Source organism: Malurus melanocephalus, unplaced genomic scaffold, assembly GCF_030028575.1.
Source record: "Malurus melanocephalus ecotype Western Australia unplaced genomic scaffold, MMel_1.1 scaffold_34, whole genome shotgun sequence".
NCBI classification, from domain to species: Eukaryota; Metazoa; Chordata; class Aves; order Passeriformes; family Maluridae; genus Malurus; species Malurus melanocephalus.
This window is the reverse complement of record NW_026623266.1, coordinates 3399936-3417822: the sequence shown is the minus strand read 5'-3', so window position 1 is coordinate 3417822 and position 17887 is coordinate 3399936. Positions and strand designations below refer to the sequence as shown.

General features: G+C 42.5%; 1 long non-coding RNA gene across 1 annotated transcript in view; it reads left to right on the top strand.

Moving 5' to 3' along the window:
- The first annotated feature begins 213 nt into the window (after positions 1 to 213).
- LOC130572369 (uncharacterized) overlaps positions 214 to 17887 on the top strand; it is a 40408-nt gene continuing 22734 nt past the window's right edge. The window contains exon 1 of the long non-coding RNA XR_008965212.1: positions 214 to 334. This is a non-coding gene — a long non-coding RNA (uncharacterized LOC130572369). The remainder of the gene's footprint in view (positions 335 to 17887) is intronic.

Sequence of the window (17887 nt, the reverse complement as noted above, 5' to 3'; positions counted from 1 at the left end):
AATGCACTGACCACAGATGTGTGGGCAGGCAAATAGAGCTGCAAGGCAGACACCTCATGGGCAGTTCAGCCTGTGTGGAAGCAGACAYCTACACCTGCATGGCTCAGTTGCTCTCCCAACTCCACAAGTGCCCTGACCAGTTTTTCACATACTTGAGCAGAAACTCACCCACGTGGCTGATGTAAACACTGTGCATAAACACCAGCATGCAGGGGTTAAACCAATCTCTGGGCTCCTCCTAAATCAGATCCTCCAGCAACAATGCTGAGATCCTCCACAGAACAAAGGACAGCTCCATGCTGGAGAGAGACCATTCCTTCTACAGCAAAAGGAGGTAAGAGTGGGGTTCTCAGAGGGTTTGTTCTTGGCCCCAGATGTGTTCCCAGTTGAGACTTTCTGGGTCAGGAGAGTTAAAGAATGTCTGATATCTCCTGCCCAGAGCCTTTTGTACTGTAATTTCCTAGATTTTTTCCTGCCTGAAGTCCTCTCCATCGCAAATCTAACACAGAAACCTGAGGCCTTTACCCAGATATGCCAAACCTCTTGTCCCGTGCCAATTCTTTACTCTTTTTTTTTTCCCCATACCACATTGTTCATTGTGCATGTCCCACAATAAATGGACTAAAGTCACCAATGTAATTTAACATGGGTAAASTGAAACCCAGTTAATTTTGGTCAGTCCTATATTACAACATGTTGGAGTTTATAGGCCACCATCCCCCCCACAGAGCACTGCACAAGAAACAAATGGAACATGTCTCCTGGGGATCTTTTTCTCTAGAGAATCCAGATGCTTTCAAGGTGCCTGGTAACAGTACAAAATAGTCTGCTATTAAAATTCAAAAGCAAGTAAAATAGCCCTTCCCTGCAGGCTTTCTTTCTATGAGGCATTTCTGATGAGAATCCAGAGTCTCTGCAGAGGCCTGGCATATGAAATACAAATTATACAGCTAGAATTCCCCTCTTTAGAAGTGACTGTGTGAAGCACAAAATCCCTTTGCAATTCACACTTGTGATGAGAGGCAGCTCCTTATTTTCAGACCGCTCCTCTCAGCATTCCTTGGGCTGAAGGCCTGCAAGGCTTGTAGCCCAGGAGCTACTTGCCCTTCCTAGGGCCGTCCCATCTCAGGGGAGAGCACATCTCCTACACCCTTCCGAGCACAGTGGAGGCTCCTCTTGCTTTCTCCAGCCCCCTAGAAACACACTGGGACTGCATTTGTCCTTCCATCTCCATCTCCGGAGCCTTCCTGCTGACATCTGAAAGGGCATGTCTACAACTACACATTTTGGGCTATTTTGTCATGGGGATAGGTTAAAAATGAGTCATGGTCTTTTTCWCTAATGACTTGCACAGTGGAGTTTTTCCACACAGTGAGCCATTATGAACCCATAGGTGGAGAAGATAATTATGACTGGTGTAAAGCTGTGCCTAATTTCCCACTCCATAAAGGGGAGACAATAACTCCCTTTCCTCATGGATGTTTGTGATGATTTAATCACAAGGCAAGCTCTGTATTTATAGAATTTAAAGACACCGCTATGATTATGTAGTCCCGCCTTCAGCATGGCAAAGCTCAAAGCACATCAGCCATGAACGTCTGAGTCGAGTTCATAATTCTGAATTTGTAGTGCATTTCTTAGAAAGACATTTGTGTGGCCAGTCTGAATGTATGTGTGCCAAGTTATGAACCCCATTTTCTGTGCTTATACACAGCGTCATATTTTCCATTTATAAATTCAGCTTGGGAGCAGAGTCTCCRTTTTCTGCTGTCTGTTGATTTTATACTAAGACCCCATTCACTGCAAGATTGCAATAATGTCAGCCTGCCAGTGTCCTGATCAAAGTACAAGTTTGCCACATCCCTGAGAGATCATCACTGAGAAATTGTGGATAAAACCATGTATAGCCCTTGCACCAGCTGAGTGATATGGCAGAAAATTATCTTCCTTGGGCTGTGAATGGCAGCAGGAACTATTACTCTTTGCAGCWGGATGGGTCTATGTGTTTAGCCCATCTAATTCCTCATTTGCTTTATGTTCATGTACCAAATTACAAAGGACAAAGGTTTTATTTCACATTGTTCCCAAGAAAATGAAGATAATCTGTGTGATGTCCTCATGAATAAGCATAATACTGATTTGGATCTCTTTGTAGGCATGTATAAGGATGAGTCAAAATGAAATTTGTAGGAAAGGTATGCCCACAYACCAATGAGTCCAGTTTAACAAACACAAGAATATACTTGGTGAAAGAGCTGTCTCTTGAATTAAGATGGTTTTCATGTGGCGAARAACCTAAGCATTTTGAGAAATCAGTTTTACGTGCTATATTTGAAAGGAGGTTCAGCTTTGTTTTTGCTGATGTGACAGGCAATGCTGAGTTTTTTRTCCCTCTTCACAGGATTTTGCTCTTGCAAAAGCATTGCCTCACAAGAGCTAATGTAGCCTAAGTTATTTTTCTAATTTTGTTGAATGTGAGGTCACCCACAYCCATAAATTTGAGGACATTTTACTCCCCTACTCAACATGGGAGGAAGGGATGTTCTTCCTGATGGGATACATGGAGAAAATGAAACCTGTGACTAGCTGTGAGAAGATTTAGGGCTCAGAAGATAAGTTTATCCTTTGTCACATGCAAGTAAGCTAATCTGAAGTCACRGGTTCTGGTTTACCTCTAAAATGCCAAGAAGGTCTGGCCTAGGGCACAGCATCCTCAAAATACTTCAGTTAGTGATCTGATAATGATAGGATAGATCTCTTGTTCTTTCTAAAAGTGACACTATTAAAAAAGTCCCATGCCAGATGTTTGTGTTTTTCCTCTCACCTGCTGATCATTCTGTCCTCTAAAGAGTGAAACTGAGAGCAGATAGCCTTAGTGGGGTGGGAGCCAGGGAGAAGATGTGTAGCCTGAATAAAGAGTCTTATGCCTGGGGGGAGGTCTGAGATGAAAGAGCTGAGCAACAGCATCTGACCAGGGACCCAGAGCCAGGAGGACCAGCTTGAATGCAAACAAAAGGAGATGTCCGGGGCCCTACTGACACTTTTTTTGCAGGATATAGTTTTTGCGTCTGTTTCTAGTGACCTTCCTGAAGTCACCCACATGCCTGGCGCAGCAGGATCATCAGTAGCCAAGAGCTCCTGTGAGTGCTCTCTCTTGGTGCTGACAGGGAGGCAGTTCCCTGGATTCCCTGTGCTCAKGTTGCTTCTYCATCCTCTCTTCAAGGCAAGGAATMATRGCTCTCCCTGACTCATGRGAAGAGCATCTGGCTGACCATTGCTGAGGAGAGAGGTGACAGACTGGTAGCCAAACAGAGCTGGGGTAAAATGTAGATCTGCATTAAACACCCCTAGTTCTATGTTCTCTTCACCTACTTGATTAACACGACCATTGACATAACAGTGCCTGCCTGAAGTGTTTTGTGGAAGGCTGGGGAGGCCCCAGGCCACTGGAAGGTGACCTTTTCAAGAAGTAAGAGCCTGGTGATAACAGTCTCTCTGCTGTGCTTGGTAAAATCACAGAGAAGTTTATTGTAGAAATTACTGCAATAACACACGAAAGCCAATGCAATCATTGGCCATAGCCAGCCCATATGTGTTTGTACTGGTGGCCACATGAGGATGAATGAATGAATTCACCTGCTGTSGTGTGGGGACTCTGGCCTCTGTAGGCATGAAACCATGAGGGCTTGGGAAAGCACAGACCATTCAGAATGTATTTAATTGTGTCCTTTGCCTGCTGAGGAGAGAGACAAGGACACTTTGTGYACARTTGGACCTGGCACAGAGCAGCACTRGGGAAAAAGCTTCACARGACTTTACTTGGAACAGAAAGTGGCCGGTGATGGACCCAATGCATAGCTTGGGTGTATTCTTCGCTGAGTGAAAAACAAGGTGGATGGCTGGGTCACAGGTGACTGATCAGGAGACAGGGCTGAGCCACCACTGTCTTGCACAGCTGCTTGTGATGTTACTGGTGACTAATTATCTGATTTGRTATGAATGAACACCTGGCTTTTGCAGTGTCTGACCACCACATGTTATTGTTCCCTTTTTCCGAGGGTGAACGTGGTCCAACAGGGACAATCTGCTTATGCAGATTACCCAGAGTATCTGCTTACACAGATGCTGTGCTTGTGATCCCCACCTATTTTCTACCAGTAGTCAGCTGGAGGACAACATAACCTGCAGAATATCCCAGCACTGATAACAGCAATAACATTCCAATTATATTTGAATAAAAAGGATGTACTCCTTTGARGACCTGCATGCTGTAAGAGGTGAAGCAATAAAACAAATAAGGGCACTGAAGCAAAGACCGAAGAGAAGGTTATGAGACAGATAGACGTTTTTATGGWCAAAAGTAGAATTAAAGGATATGGMGATTCATCAGATAGGTGGGGCTGAGACTCAYAGAAGCTGGAGAGGCAGATAAGAGGTGAGATAGCTTTTTCTTGTTCAGCAGTTCCCTACTTCCCTTYTAATATCTGAGGGAAAATGTTCCTYAYGGAAAAATATTTTACACAACTTCCTGGAGGAGCCTGAGATGGCCAGAGCTTTGGCTCATAGCTGTGGGCATCATGGCTGATGCTAGAAATGCCCTGTCCTATCTCTTGTCCAAGAGTGTGGCACCTTTKCTGTGTCTTTGGGCTGTGGGATGCTGACTTGTCAATTGAAAAGTCATCTTTTTGCTTTTTCCTTCACTCATCAGCATCCTTAGGTGACCCAGGCTTCCTTCCTCACTCCAGCCCCCTCCTGTAACTTTATTTGTTTTTGAAAACACACAGCAGCAATTTCAAAGTAATGTTTAAAATCAAGAACAATGCTTTTTGGCTTTTCATAAGGAGCTAGAATGTCTAACCTATTTTATTCTGTCATGGTTTAACCCAGCCAGGAGCTCAGCCCCACTCAGCTGTTTGTTCACTCCCCCCAGGTGGGATGGGGGAGAGAATTGGAAGAGTAAAAGTGAGAGAACTCACGGATTGAGATAAAGACAGCTTCATARGAAAAGCAAAACCTGTGCATGCAAACAGAGCAAAACAGGGAATCATTCACCACGTCCCATGGCCTTCAGCCATCCCCAGGAAAGCAGGGACACAGCCCATGTGATGGTGACCTGGGAAGACAAACACCATTACTATRAATATCTCCCCCCTTCCTCCTTCTTTCCCCAAAGTTTACTGGCTAAGCATGACACCATATGGTCTGAACATGACACCCTATGCCCTGGGATATTCTTCATTACAGGCAGGGCCATCTGTCCTGGCCGTGTCCCCTCCCAATTCCTCGTGCACCCCCTGCCCCCTCACTGGTGGGGTGAGGTGAGGAACAGAAAAGGCCTTGGCTCTGTGTGAGCACTGCTCAGCAACAGTGAAAACATCCCTGTGTTACCAATGCTGTTTCCTGCACAAATCCAAAACCCAGCCCTGCACCAGCTACTATGAAGAAAATTAACTCTACCSCAGCCAAAACCAGCATATCCTCCCACTTGGTTACTTCTCTCCTTTTAATAAATCAAATAAAACTGTAGGAGCACTGCATTTCATCTTGTCTGAACTGTTATATTTAATCTCCTGAGTGGGTGGGGTTGGTTTGTGTGGAGGGGAACAGCTCAGAGCCTGAAAACATGAGAGATGACTCTTCTAAGCTTTTCTGATTTCACGGAAAGTTGCCAGATAGCATTTTAATTAGGACCTATCAAAACCAATCAGGAAAAGAAGAAGGTTTGTCARGTTGTTTGCAGCCGCTAAGCTTTTTAGAGTTTGTAGGATGGCTTTTTTTGCCTTGTGCACAAATTTATTCATCCTAACAATTTTACAGCTGTGCTCCCTTGCTTACAGCACATCTCTCTGCATGAGAAACCTCTTCTATCATCTTTGCCACTAGCTCCATTGGTAATTTTCCTACTGGGATGGGCAGGAGCACTCAGGCATTGCCAAGGTAGAGATTAGATTTTCACTTTGCACTTTGGATTTTTTTTTCCTGGTGCTAAAAACATTTTCTGTGTGTGTTGATAATGCCATTATTTCTGTTTCATCTGCAAAGTAAGTTTGGACCTCAAGGATCCTCAGTATTTACTTARTGATGTAAAACATAAGCATGATAAATAATCATATTATATACCCTACTAGGGAAAAGGGGAAACCAGCACAATCTTAAAAGGAAAATAAGAACATTTTCTTTAGCAGATTTTAGTGGAAAAGGTTTTTTGCACCCTTTTGTAATTCCACAATGTGGTTCACATTATCTCTGGAATTCTTTGCTCTATTTGTTGTGTTTTCAGAGATTTTGGTCAATAGGGAGTAAGTCAAATATTGAAAGTTAGGATCATCTTGAAGTGTTTTGCTGGATCAGAGATTTCATTATCCAGATACTGGTAACACCATCTCTGACATCCGGGAGTATTTCTTGTTCAAAAAYACAGTTTAAAATAAAATTGTTCACTTTCGTGTCTAATATGGCCACTGAAGGAAAATATATGACAGCTGGAGGCTGTAAAAACAGGGTAGGATCACTGAACACATCTGGAAATACTTTAATTAYTGCACGTTCAACTTTGAACTACTTGGTTCCTGTGTAAACACAAGACTAGTAATTAAAATACAARTCTTGACTCATGTGGATTGCCATCTTTTAACTACTGTTTGGAGAAAGGGGAAAGAGAAGGGGTAATTGTACCTTTGTAGATTTGAAGGCCAAAAGGACCAGCAGTATTACATGTGAGCAGCTGTATAACAGACTGGGGATTTCCACCCCATTGCTCCACTTTTGAGCCTAAACCCTAGAGTTGACTGTATCACATTTTCCTGAAAGACAGTTAATCTTGGTAGAAGAACGTCAAGAAATGATACTACACCTTGGAGAGAAGAGGGAATACTTATTAAATGAGTATTAAGAAAGCATAAAGATAATTAAAAGCTTTTCAAGTTCTTTTTTGAAACAATCTAAGGATGTATGACATTAAAATTTGATTTGCWATAAACCAGTTACAAGGTTTTTGCTGTAATTAATTATATGTGTTAACAAAAAAAATAATGGAGGCCTAAAGGATATGCAATCAAAAATCAGTCAACTTGGTAAATTATTCTGAGAAATTGCTTCAAATGAAGTTAAAGTTGCTGACTTCCTATGAAGCTTTCCACAGTTGGCTCAAGATGATAAATTAACTGCACTGTAAAACTGCTTTAAATATCTTTTTATTGCATGGAGATGAGTGGAGCTTTTTGTACAGTATTAGGGAGGGCCTTATCTCCCACCATTTTGGGTCAGGAAGTCTTTTCTGYCTGCATGAAGGCAGAGTGTGTGCTTCAGCCCTCTGTAGACTCTCCTGGGCTATGTGAAACCAGTGCCAAACTGCAGGTGATGTTACTGCAAAGCACTGCCTTGCCCGTGCTGAAATGCTGYGCACTTTGGATTTGCTTCTGTGCTCAAAGGATTCCTCTTTGCTGGGCTGGTGGAAGCTGCATGAGCTGCCCTCATCAGGATACTCATGATCAAACTTGACTGAAGGCAAACTCAAGCTGGGCAAAGCCAAACTGGCACTCTAAAAAACATAAAACCAGCAAAACTTAATGAACCAATTTGTCCTTGGAAATCCAGGACTCAACCAGCCCAGGAGCCTTCCTTGGCATCCCAACTCTATTCTGTATTGCCAGTAAAGCAGGGAAATCTGTAAAAAAACCCTGACTTTTTCAGTTTCTCCTCTGCCTGCTTTTTTTCCCCCCCTTCTGGGGTCTAATGTAGAAAACTTAAAAATTTGGGGAAAYGGAGAAGATGCACTTTATGTGAAATACAGCCTTCAGAATAAAACCTGGACATTTTTAGAGTAAGTATTATATTAATGCTACTGCACTTCTACCTTTTACTAATAAATATTCCCAATGATATCAATATATATCAAATTGTATTATATTAATAGCAATGAGTTTTTAGACTTTACTGCTGGTACTTCACAGTGCTTTGTTACACTGAATTATAGTGAATGTATATAACAATGCCTTTCCCCCCAACCTTTCCTCCTGAACGATGAAGATTTTCTTCTCCATCTACAAGACAATATGAGAGGATGTAATCTTTCTCTTTTCTTGTGAGTCAACAATATTGATGCTTTTTATTTTCAAGTCTGTAATTTCCCTACCTATTTTATCAGTATTTATAAAGATAAAACATATGCAGGCACTTTAGTATGCAGCACCATTGTATGTGTGGAGTGTATTTGTCACTATTGGGAAGTAAAGAATTTAATAGCCAAAATTTTAATGTAGTATATAATGATAAAGAATATATTGTGTATTAGATATAAAAAAAAGATTGATTTCAATAAGATAAGTAGCACTACAGATCTATTTATCTGAAATTTCAGTGGAATGCTTAAGAAATAAATTAATGGCTATCTGGAATTTAAAATATTTTTCAAATTTCCTGCTGCAAAGGCTAAAAAAAACTGAGCAGCAGTTTGCCACAAGGTGATGGAAAGCATCAGTAAGTAAGTATAATTTATAGCTAAGAGAAAAAGGAGCATTAGAGAAAGGACTAAAATACAAACTACACTGGGCTGCAGTAGAAGCAAAGGGGAGGTGCAGAAGGCAAAAGCAACAGGAGACATTTGATGATGCCCATGGGTAGATCCCTCTTTGCACATGCCAAGACTTTACCTTTCATGGCCTAATCTCACACAACAGGTTTTCTCAAAGGAAAAACATGGGACTGCTGTGGATTGCCAGCCTCTTCCTCCATATTCAGTGGTGGCAGATTCACCTGAACATCAGTGTTACCAGGAAAGGGTTTTCTTATTGCAGTCTACCATTGTGTATCTCATGGCTGGAGAGCAGAAACRTTTTTACAGCTCCTCTGTGTCTTGAGGTTTCTGTGTCTTGTGTGGTACAAAAGTGTTGTAGAAGTGTAGGATTGTAAAGTGATGCACTCAGAAAAAAACCCCAATCCTTACTGTACCCATACAGAGAGACTCTGAGCTGATTGTCACCTCTCATGGATGAGATGGTAATAAAAATTTCTAGAGGAAGCACCACCGAGCTGCCAAAAAAACCCCAAATTGCATCTTAGGAACTGTTAGAAACAATACAGATCAAACCAGAAGATATCATTGTGCTGTTGTACAAAACTCTCACAAAGCTCTTGTGCAGTTCTGCTTCCCTTGTCTCAAACCTGATTTACTAGAAGTGGAAAAGGCAGAAGGGAGGACAGCAAGGATAATGAAAGGTAAGGCAAGGTTTCTGTATGGACAACTGAGGAGACAGGAGTCTATAAAATCATGAGTGACAAGGAGAAGCTCAACAGGGAATAGCTAATTGTGGTTTCCAAGGCAAGAATCATATTGGAATCATGGGAGTATTTTACTGTTTAAAATGAAATTAAAAGGAGCCATGTTCCCAAAGTGTACAAGGCTTTATTTCTTTCCGCAAGGAGGTGAAGTGCTGAAGTGTTTGCCACAAAATATTCCTGGTGCAAAAAATTTAGAGTTAAAAAGGGTATGGTCCAGCCAGACCTTTGGTCTGCCCYGACAAAGCATTTCTTATGTGATCTTGGAAGCTGGTGAAAAATTCTTATGTACTGGACTTACAGAACTTGAATTTAGCTGTGCAAGACTGTTTGGTACTGGGGCTTTTGATGAGAAAATTAATGTATTGATTCAAAGCTTGTGGCAAAAACCTGACTCTGGTTACCGTATATCCRTGGCTCTAAAGGGACTGACTGATATCACTCCTGTAATACAAGCTGCAATTCCAATGTCAGTTGTAGGATTTGAAGTAAAGAATAAACCAAGAAAACCACTACTGATAGCAGATATACTCCTGAGAGTATTTCATGAAGATGTACTTGAAAGTGATACAGGGAACAGTACAATACATGCATGTTTGACCAAAAAGAATTATCCAGTTTCAAACCCAACATGGAATAAATTTACAGAAGCTGCAGCTGAGTGTGACAYGTCACTGGAAGCCACCATGGTGGTGACTGTGCACTGGCCAGGGAATCACAAAGGTAATTAATACWTCCAGTCCCAACTGAAGAGTTGTGGCAATTCATGGCAAGTTAGCTGAAGACAACCACATTGGCTTCAGAGATGCTGTATTATTTGAATGCTTCAGAAGAATACAGGAAGGATAAGTGGATGTACCTCAAAGAGCCTAAAGAAGGGTATGAAAAGAGCTATTCAGGGCAAAGAATGCAAAGTGGACACAGAGAAGATCTTGAAATGTGTGAAACATGTTGAAAACTGCAATGAAACAAAAACTTGTRCTAATAAATCAGGATTTCTTGAAGCCATGGACCACATGTACGTGACACAAGAGTGATTATTTCTCAGCTTTAGCTTRCTCATCCTAACACTAATTGCTTTAGTGGAAAAACTAGCAACAAATCCATCATCAGTCTTTTTAGTCTGATATTTGCCAGATGTAGGATCCCTGCAATAATTAAAAGCAAAAGTAACCTGCTGGTTCAATAGACAAGACTTCAAATAATTTGTAGTTGCTCATGAGTTTGAGTTCCTCTCTGACTAAAGCCATGCAGAAAACCTAGTGGAGGATTTCAGCTAAGGTGACTGCAYAGTGGACCCCGAAATGTGGTGAATGAGACCCAGGGATTCAAGACCCTGCAGCTGGTGTACACATTGGTACCACAGAGGATCAGGGAGATACAAACTCCTGAGGAAGATTTGTGGAAGAATCAGAGTGCACTTGCAAGCTATTCTGAGCAAGAGGAATAGGGTTATGAAACCTGTCAAAATAGCCCTAAAAGTAGAGGGAAAAATGAGAACGTTGCAGAGCTGTAAAAGRATGAGCAGAGGGACAGAGATGGATGGGCCTCTTAGAAGTGCAGCCAGCACACACAGTGCTTCTGTGAACTCCTGAGAGACCTACTGAGTGCTGCTAAAACAGTTAAAGTGGAGCTGGCTGTGTATTTTTTTCCTAAGTGCCATGATACAAATTGCAATGTGAGCTAATTTACAGCTGAAAAACAGGGAGTTGTGTTATGAGGATATTGATTTCCAGAACAAGAAAAAAGGTGATACTGACCAGAGATGCCCAAAAAGGAACGGGCAGGCTTCTGGAGTCACTTAAATGTCATTGCTATAACTTGACTTTTCTACTGCTGTTCAGCTCAGGCTGCCTTCTTCATGGGAGCCTGAGCCAGTGTTTTGATTMTTCCTCCATCAAAACCGTGGCCAAATCCTTTCCCTTTGAGCATCCCAGGCTGGTGGCAGAGCAGGACACATCCTCTGGCTTCCTGTCTTCTGTTGGCAAGTCACATAACCTGACTTTGAGTGTCTCAAGTCGAAGTTGCCTGCTGTTTTAGCTTATTTTTACAATCAGAGGACAGAWATAGGCTGCTCCTGGGTGCCCCCTTGCACATCTTTCTGCCATGGCTTGATGCTGAGCTGCATGGGGACTAGAAAACTTCCCCAGAACTTGTGTTGGAGCCATAACATGGTGGAATGGTATGGACAAGATGAGGCCCACAGGACACAAATTAGGAATTCTTGAAATAGGGTAATAACGTAATAACTTGTTAAAAGGGAGAAATCCTCTCATGCTCAGCTGGGTGAGCTCAGTCTAAGATCCACCATCTGTGGATCTTCACTTTCCTGCAGCCATTGCTCACAAGGTGCTCAGGTGTTATTCACCTCCTCGATATTCACCCCTGGACAGTGTTCTTCAAATGCAAAACCGCACACATTAGTCAAGGAAAAAGCCTGAGTATCCTCATCTCTGCACCTCCCTACCCCAAATTATTATTGGACAGTTCAGGACACTCCATGCACCGTTAGATCTGCGTTGATTACCTGGCTTCAACACCATTAATATTCAGTCCATCAACGTGCAAGTGCTACTCTGGGAAATAAATAGCCATTAAATGTTTTTCTGGAATTCCCACCAAAAGAAGGGCAGACGATGCTCCTAGCTGAACTCTACAGCCAATTGGAAGTAACAGTTTCTGAAATAACTTCTTGATTGAGAACATGTATCTCATTAAACACAACAGTGTGAGCTGAGCACCAAAATATAATGGAGCCCCCAACAGCATCCTTGGCCCTGCCCTTCASACAAGGGCAGCAGTGCTTGGGCCTGACTAAACAAGTAATTTAGGTGGAGGTGGTACACTCTGGAGGTGCTTAAAATAGCACAGGCTGTGTTCACCAAAGGGCATAACTGCCCTGCAGGTACTGGATCCAAAATGGAGATCCTCCTCCTGTCCTGCTTGGCTGCTTMTTTTTCTGCAGGTAGCTATCTTCTTCACAAACTTATTTTTTGCTCCTTAGTCTTTCCTAACACCCCAAACCTGTCCCTGGCCTTAAGCTTCCCAGTATTATGGGTAATGAGCACGAGCTGAGGCTCATGATGACATGGACCCTGTATATCTGCCTTGTGCTGGTTTTGCTCCACACTGAGCAGAGCTGAAGGAGTAGAGGATCCCCACCTCCATCGTGTGGTGCTTGGGGCACCTCTGCAGGAGASAGACTCATTTGATTCCTCTTGCAGCAGGTTTTGCATTTGGATTCATGGCATTGTGGTCTCAGCTGAGCTTGTTTGATGAGGGGCATCATATCATAYGGCCTGAGCAAAAATGTTGATTATTCTGTAGTCCTGGGCTGAGGGAGTTCCCAGTGAGAAAAGGAGCTCAGAGCTTTGGGCTCTGCTTCAGCAAATATTTATCTTTTGCATAGAGTTGTCTTTGCAGCTGAGACCCCAACCAGGTCATCCCTCTTGAGATGATTCTGTATTCTTCTTAACTCCTGGCTTCATGTGTTTTGGCTGTTCCAGCCATTGTTTTCACCAGGTAAAATCAGGTGAAGTGGGATTATCCACAGCWACAAAACATCCAAAACACAGGTGTCTGGAATAGCCTTGAGGGCACCCGATTTGGACTGAAGCAGAGCAGAAGCTGGGTTGCCTGCAGCTTGGAAGAATACTACCACAGCTGTGTCACTGCTGTAAGAGGGACACAGCAGCATCCCAGACTGTAAATGCAAGCAGGGCTTGGCAATGGTTCTGAGAATGTTCAATTCCCTGGTGTAGGTAATCCATTAAAGGTGTTTGGTGGTTTTTTACTCCCTTCTCATCCTGTTATAAGGCCAGGAGCATTTTTGAACCACTTGCTCGTCTCATGAATATATAAGACTTTCCTTTGGCTGTAACCTCCAGTGGAGGCACTGCCAATGGCTCGCAGGAGTCTTGGCAAAGCAGAAGACTTGCTTTTCATTACCRTTTGTACCAGTGATTCATGTAATCTTTGGCTGGCTGGTTCATTGATGTTTCTCTGTTTCCTCAGGCCCTTGAACTCTGTAGCCTGAGTGTGGTATATACCTGAAATCATTAACTGCTGTGGTTGCTCCTCCTTCACACCAATTCAGACATAAAAACTTCATAAATTAATACAGAACAAACAAAGCCAGGTTAGAAGAATAGCTAAAGCTTTTCCTCCCTTAGTTTTTTTGAAGTGTGGTTTAGCAAAATCAATTCTAATCTCTTTTAAAAGATGATGCAAGTAGCAAAGTCCTTCTGAACTTTAATGACTATTTCCCAAATATGACTGGGAAACTCCTGCTATTTTCAGTTGAATAGGGAGTTTTACAGAAGGTCTTTGTGAAAATAGATTAAATATTCTGATCATAAACAGCAAGTGATAAAATAAGGATCTTCTAAACCAGACTGAAAACTGGCTGCTCTGCAGAGCAACCAAAGGCTAATGTTTGATGAAGGTTGCCTGCAGTGCAAGTTTGCCGGGCTATCATTTCTTAAATCATAGTGGTTTGCTCGATTTTCTTTGGAGGGAAGAGAAGGAATGTGTAAAATTAATGTCAGCAGACCCCTCATTCCACCTGCAGAATGGTTTGTAAAGTGCATCTTTGCCGTTCTCCATCTTCCCTCTGGAGATGGAGTATATTCTTCTCCCTTTATTAGTTTGCTGGAAACCCAGTTTATTTTGCAGTTCATCACCAGCTTTGGGGTTGGTTTTTTGTTTTTTTTTTTCTCTTCCTTTTATTTTTATCTCCCTGTGATGTCACATTGCAAAAAATAACATTATCTTTTTGAGACACCATGGAGGAAACCTCAGTGGCCCGTGGGTATTTGTACATAATAACTTGTTTGCCATTCTGCAGGGCTCTTCTTGTTACCACCATGAAGCATTTGACCCAACATGATTTATTTCTTAAAATGGCCTCTTAAAATAATTCAGACCCCAACTTGGGTCTGAATTTGCCAATGGCATCAATTACTGTTACATATTGGGTCACACTTTCAGTTCATTGTCCCYTTGTGAGCCCTGAAAGGACCCAGGAGCAGCTGATCAGCATTATGCTCTCTGGTAGATAAATTTAATTGTGATGGAAGAGCTGCATTCAAGTTATGCTGCAGCACAGAGGGATGAGCTTGAATGGAAAGGAGGAAAGCTGAGACCAGGCAGAAGTGCTGGATCAAATCCTGCAGGTAATGAGGATTTAAAGCCCTGGAGGATTTCCATCCATTGTGGGCACAGCTCAACYCAGGTGCAGCAGTGTGTGGTTCTGCATCAGAGTCAAGGCATCATCTGTGTGCTCCTTGGGTGTTTCTTCACTCATTTCAGTGGGGTTTAGATCATCATGGATCTAAAACTTCATCTTTTCCACTTCTGATAGCGCTCACCTGTAGACTTTTAATGTGCTCCTTGGGGAAGATATCTTCCTTTCCCTTTCCAGCTTTCTGTCCTACTGCTTTTCCTCAGGCTGGGAATGTCAGCATGCAGGGGAAGGGAAGATTAGGACACTTAAACTGAATTTGACTGAAACTTGCCAGATTCAGAAAGAACATTCATGGATATTTCTCACTCAAGCCACAATCAGTGAAGCAATTAAACATCCCCTCAGATTTCTTATGTTTTACTATCCTTTAGCGGTTGTAAAGCCACTTATGCTTTGGGAATTCTCATCAGAAAATTCAAATGCTATAAAATGAATGCAAAAAGAAAAAAAAGGCCTGCAAATTTTGGGGGATATTCTCCTTCTGTGCCTCCTGTTGCCTAGATGTCTGTGGTCCCATCCCTACCTTGAAGAAAAATCTCAGCCCCAGTTCAGTGCCATGGGAAAGACCTTGACACTGGAGGAAAGTCATACTCAGGAAAGGATCATAAAAGCAAGAAAAGGGACTGTAACTTGATTTTGTTACAGTTCATCTCTTCCTTTGCAAAAATCCTCATTTCAAAGGATCATAGAATGCTTTGGGTTGGAAAGGATCTTAATTACCATCTCGTTCCAACTCCTCTTCCAAAGGAAGGAACACCTTCCAAGAGACCAGACCTTGTCCAAGCCAGATTGACAATAAAACCCAGCATAAAAGGATTTGAAATGCCACTGCAATAACAGCAACAACATAATTGCCTTTGTTTATCAYAAAGCTCCTTTTAGCTAGTTTTATTAAGGCTCTTGGGCTTAGATACTGAGATATTAACATAAATTGCCATCTTATTAATGGCTCCCWCTCTAATCTTCCTTGTGATGAGAAAGATTGGGGTGAAAAGTCTCAGCAGAAGTTGCATTTTCTGGCAGGTTGTTTTATTACTGTTATTATTGTGTAGGTTCGTTTAATAAAAACTATTGTGTGGTTTGTTTTTATTATTGTGTGATTCTTTTTTTTTAATTTTTTTTTTTATTCTGTCTAATAGTAATTAACTAACAATTGAGAAAGTCAGCCCTGCTGCATCACCCGAAATTACTGGGGTCCAAGCTGCAGCTGTAATTTAGAGGGCTGGAATAATCACATAATTACTCTGCAGTGATTACAGGAGGCWTGCATGGTCAGTGGATAAGAGAGATTAAATGGCAGTGGGGAAAAAGAGGCAGACATATGTTGCTAGTTAAGTTAACCGCTTTATATTAATCCTGGCCTGCTCAGGGAAAGTGCCATACTCCTGCCAGGGGGTGGGATGCACAAAACCTTTGCTCAGACTCTGGGGAGCATAGAGCCCTGGTGCCCCGTGTCCAATGAGTGGAAAGATTAATTTTTGTAGAGGAAAATAAGAAATGGGAAGATTAACTCCTGGAGGTAATCTGTTGTTCCTTACTCTGGCATTGCTTACGTGGCAGTCTTAAATGCATTCTCCTTGAGATGGCAACCTAAATTTCACGGGCTGCAGCAGGAATTGAGTTACACCTGTCTGGAGCAAGGTCTGGTGCAGCCTTTGGCCCAACAATGCCTTGAGATATGCCTGGGAGAAAAGTAATCTGATAACCAAATCATGTTGCCCCTCTTTGTYATAATAAGATATTTTAAATTGGGTCTGAATGCTGGGCAAGGCAGGTGGGAGTGCCTTAAGTCAAGTGGTGTTTTTTCCCACGTTTTTTGCCATGCAAGATGAAGGAACATGATTTTGTGTCTGTTACTTACTCTCGATTGAAAGTAAGCCTTAAAATCACAGTGGCTTTTTGTTAGTGAAAAAAGAAGAGTGGTGAGGTTGTARCAGGATGCTGCAGCCCTCCTTTTCATAGAAGAAACTGCTAGGAATCTTTGTTCCCACCTCAGYTGAGCAAGTGGGACCAGCAAAGCACAGAACAATGTGGGATCATTGTTCCCTTTTACTAGCCCTGGGGCTTGCCCACRGGTCTGACCCTCTGCACAGAGACAGAGCTCTGAATTTAACAGGTGGGTGGCAAGTTTAGGATCAGGGTGGATTCAAATGATATTTATGGGCATAACCTTAGAGCTGTATTCCCCAGGCATCCCTGGGTGCTGCTGTTTGACACAGAATAAAATGGAATATTTCAGYTGGAAGGGACCAACAGGAAYCCTCTAAGCCCATCTGTCTGACCACTTAAGGCTGACCAAGTTTAAGCATGTTATTAAGGGCATAGTTCAAATGCCACTTAAACACTGAGGGGAGCATGCCCRTGCTTTGGGGAACATCTGTGGGAAACATGAAGCATCCCAACCCTGCTCCCAGCACTGTCCCAGCTTCTCTGTTTGTGGTATGATTTTCAGGAGGGCAAATCCATTCATAGAAGTGTCCAGAAGAGCTGCCATCAGGGATGACCTTGAAAAGCTGATGACTTCTGTGCGTGAAGACTGGGCTTGGCTGCGAGCAGGACTCCGAGCAGAGGTGACTGCTGGAGATGTTGGCAAAGACCGTATTTCCCAGGGGGTTGGCTTGCTTTATTTCACTAAAAGTTTAGGGGAAAAAAACCTTCCAGTGAGACCAAAAGCCTGCTTTAAAACAGTGCTGGATGGGGTCMCTCGATGGGGAAGCAGGGCTGTCTGAAATCTGCTTCCCAAACAGTGCTGTGTTATCAGCTGCACAGGTACAATGTACATGAGRGTAATGAGGACAGGATAGCAGGGGATTAGTAGGACATTGCAAACAAGTTTGTGCTAAGTGGCTTAGGGTTCATCCTGTCCTGCTTCTAAATACTGACTTCTGCTGCTTTCACCTTCCAAAACACATAAACGGTTGATTTTGATTAGCAAATGAATTTATACAGATAAGCTTCAGCCATCTGTTAACAGCAAGGTGTGCCCCACCATCTTGTCTTCGACATTCAGGACTGAACTCGTGGCCTTTTGGTGCARGGAGTCCAATGCTGACATTCATTTTAGMTRCCAAACRCAGCCCCATCCATGCKATGAGAGTGTGTAGCACATTTACCMTCTGAAAATCAGTCCTAAGACCTATAACTCATTCTTGTAAGCCCTGACWGCCAACATCACATTACAGTGCAGAAAAGGATGGAGAATACTGATGACCCCCTCAGTTCCCATTGCCCTGTCTCTCTTTCTGCAGATCCTCTGCCAGCTTTTAGGTTTGGAGTAGCTAAAAATAGAAGAATAACTATATATAGCTGTTCTAGAAGAACAGAAGAAGTAACTAACAATGGAAGTCAATTAATGTTCCACTGGCA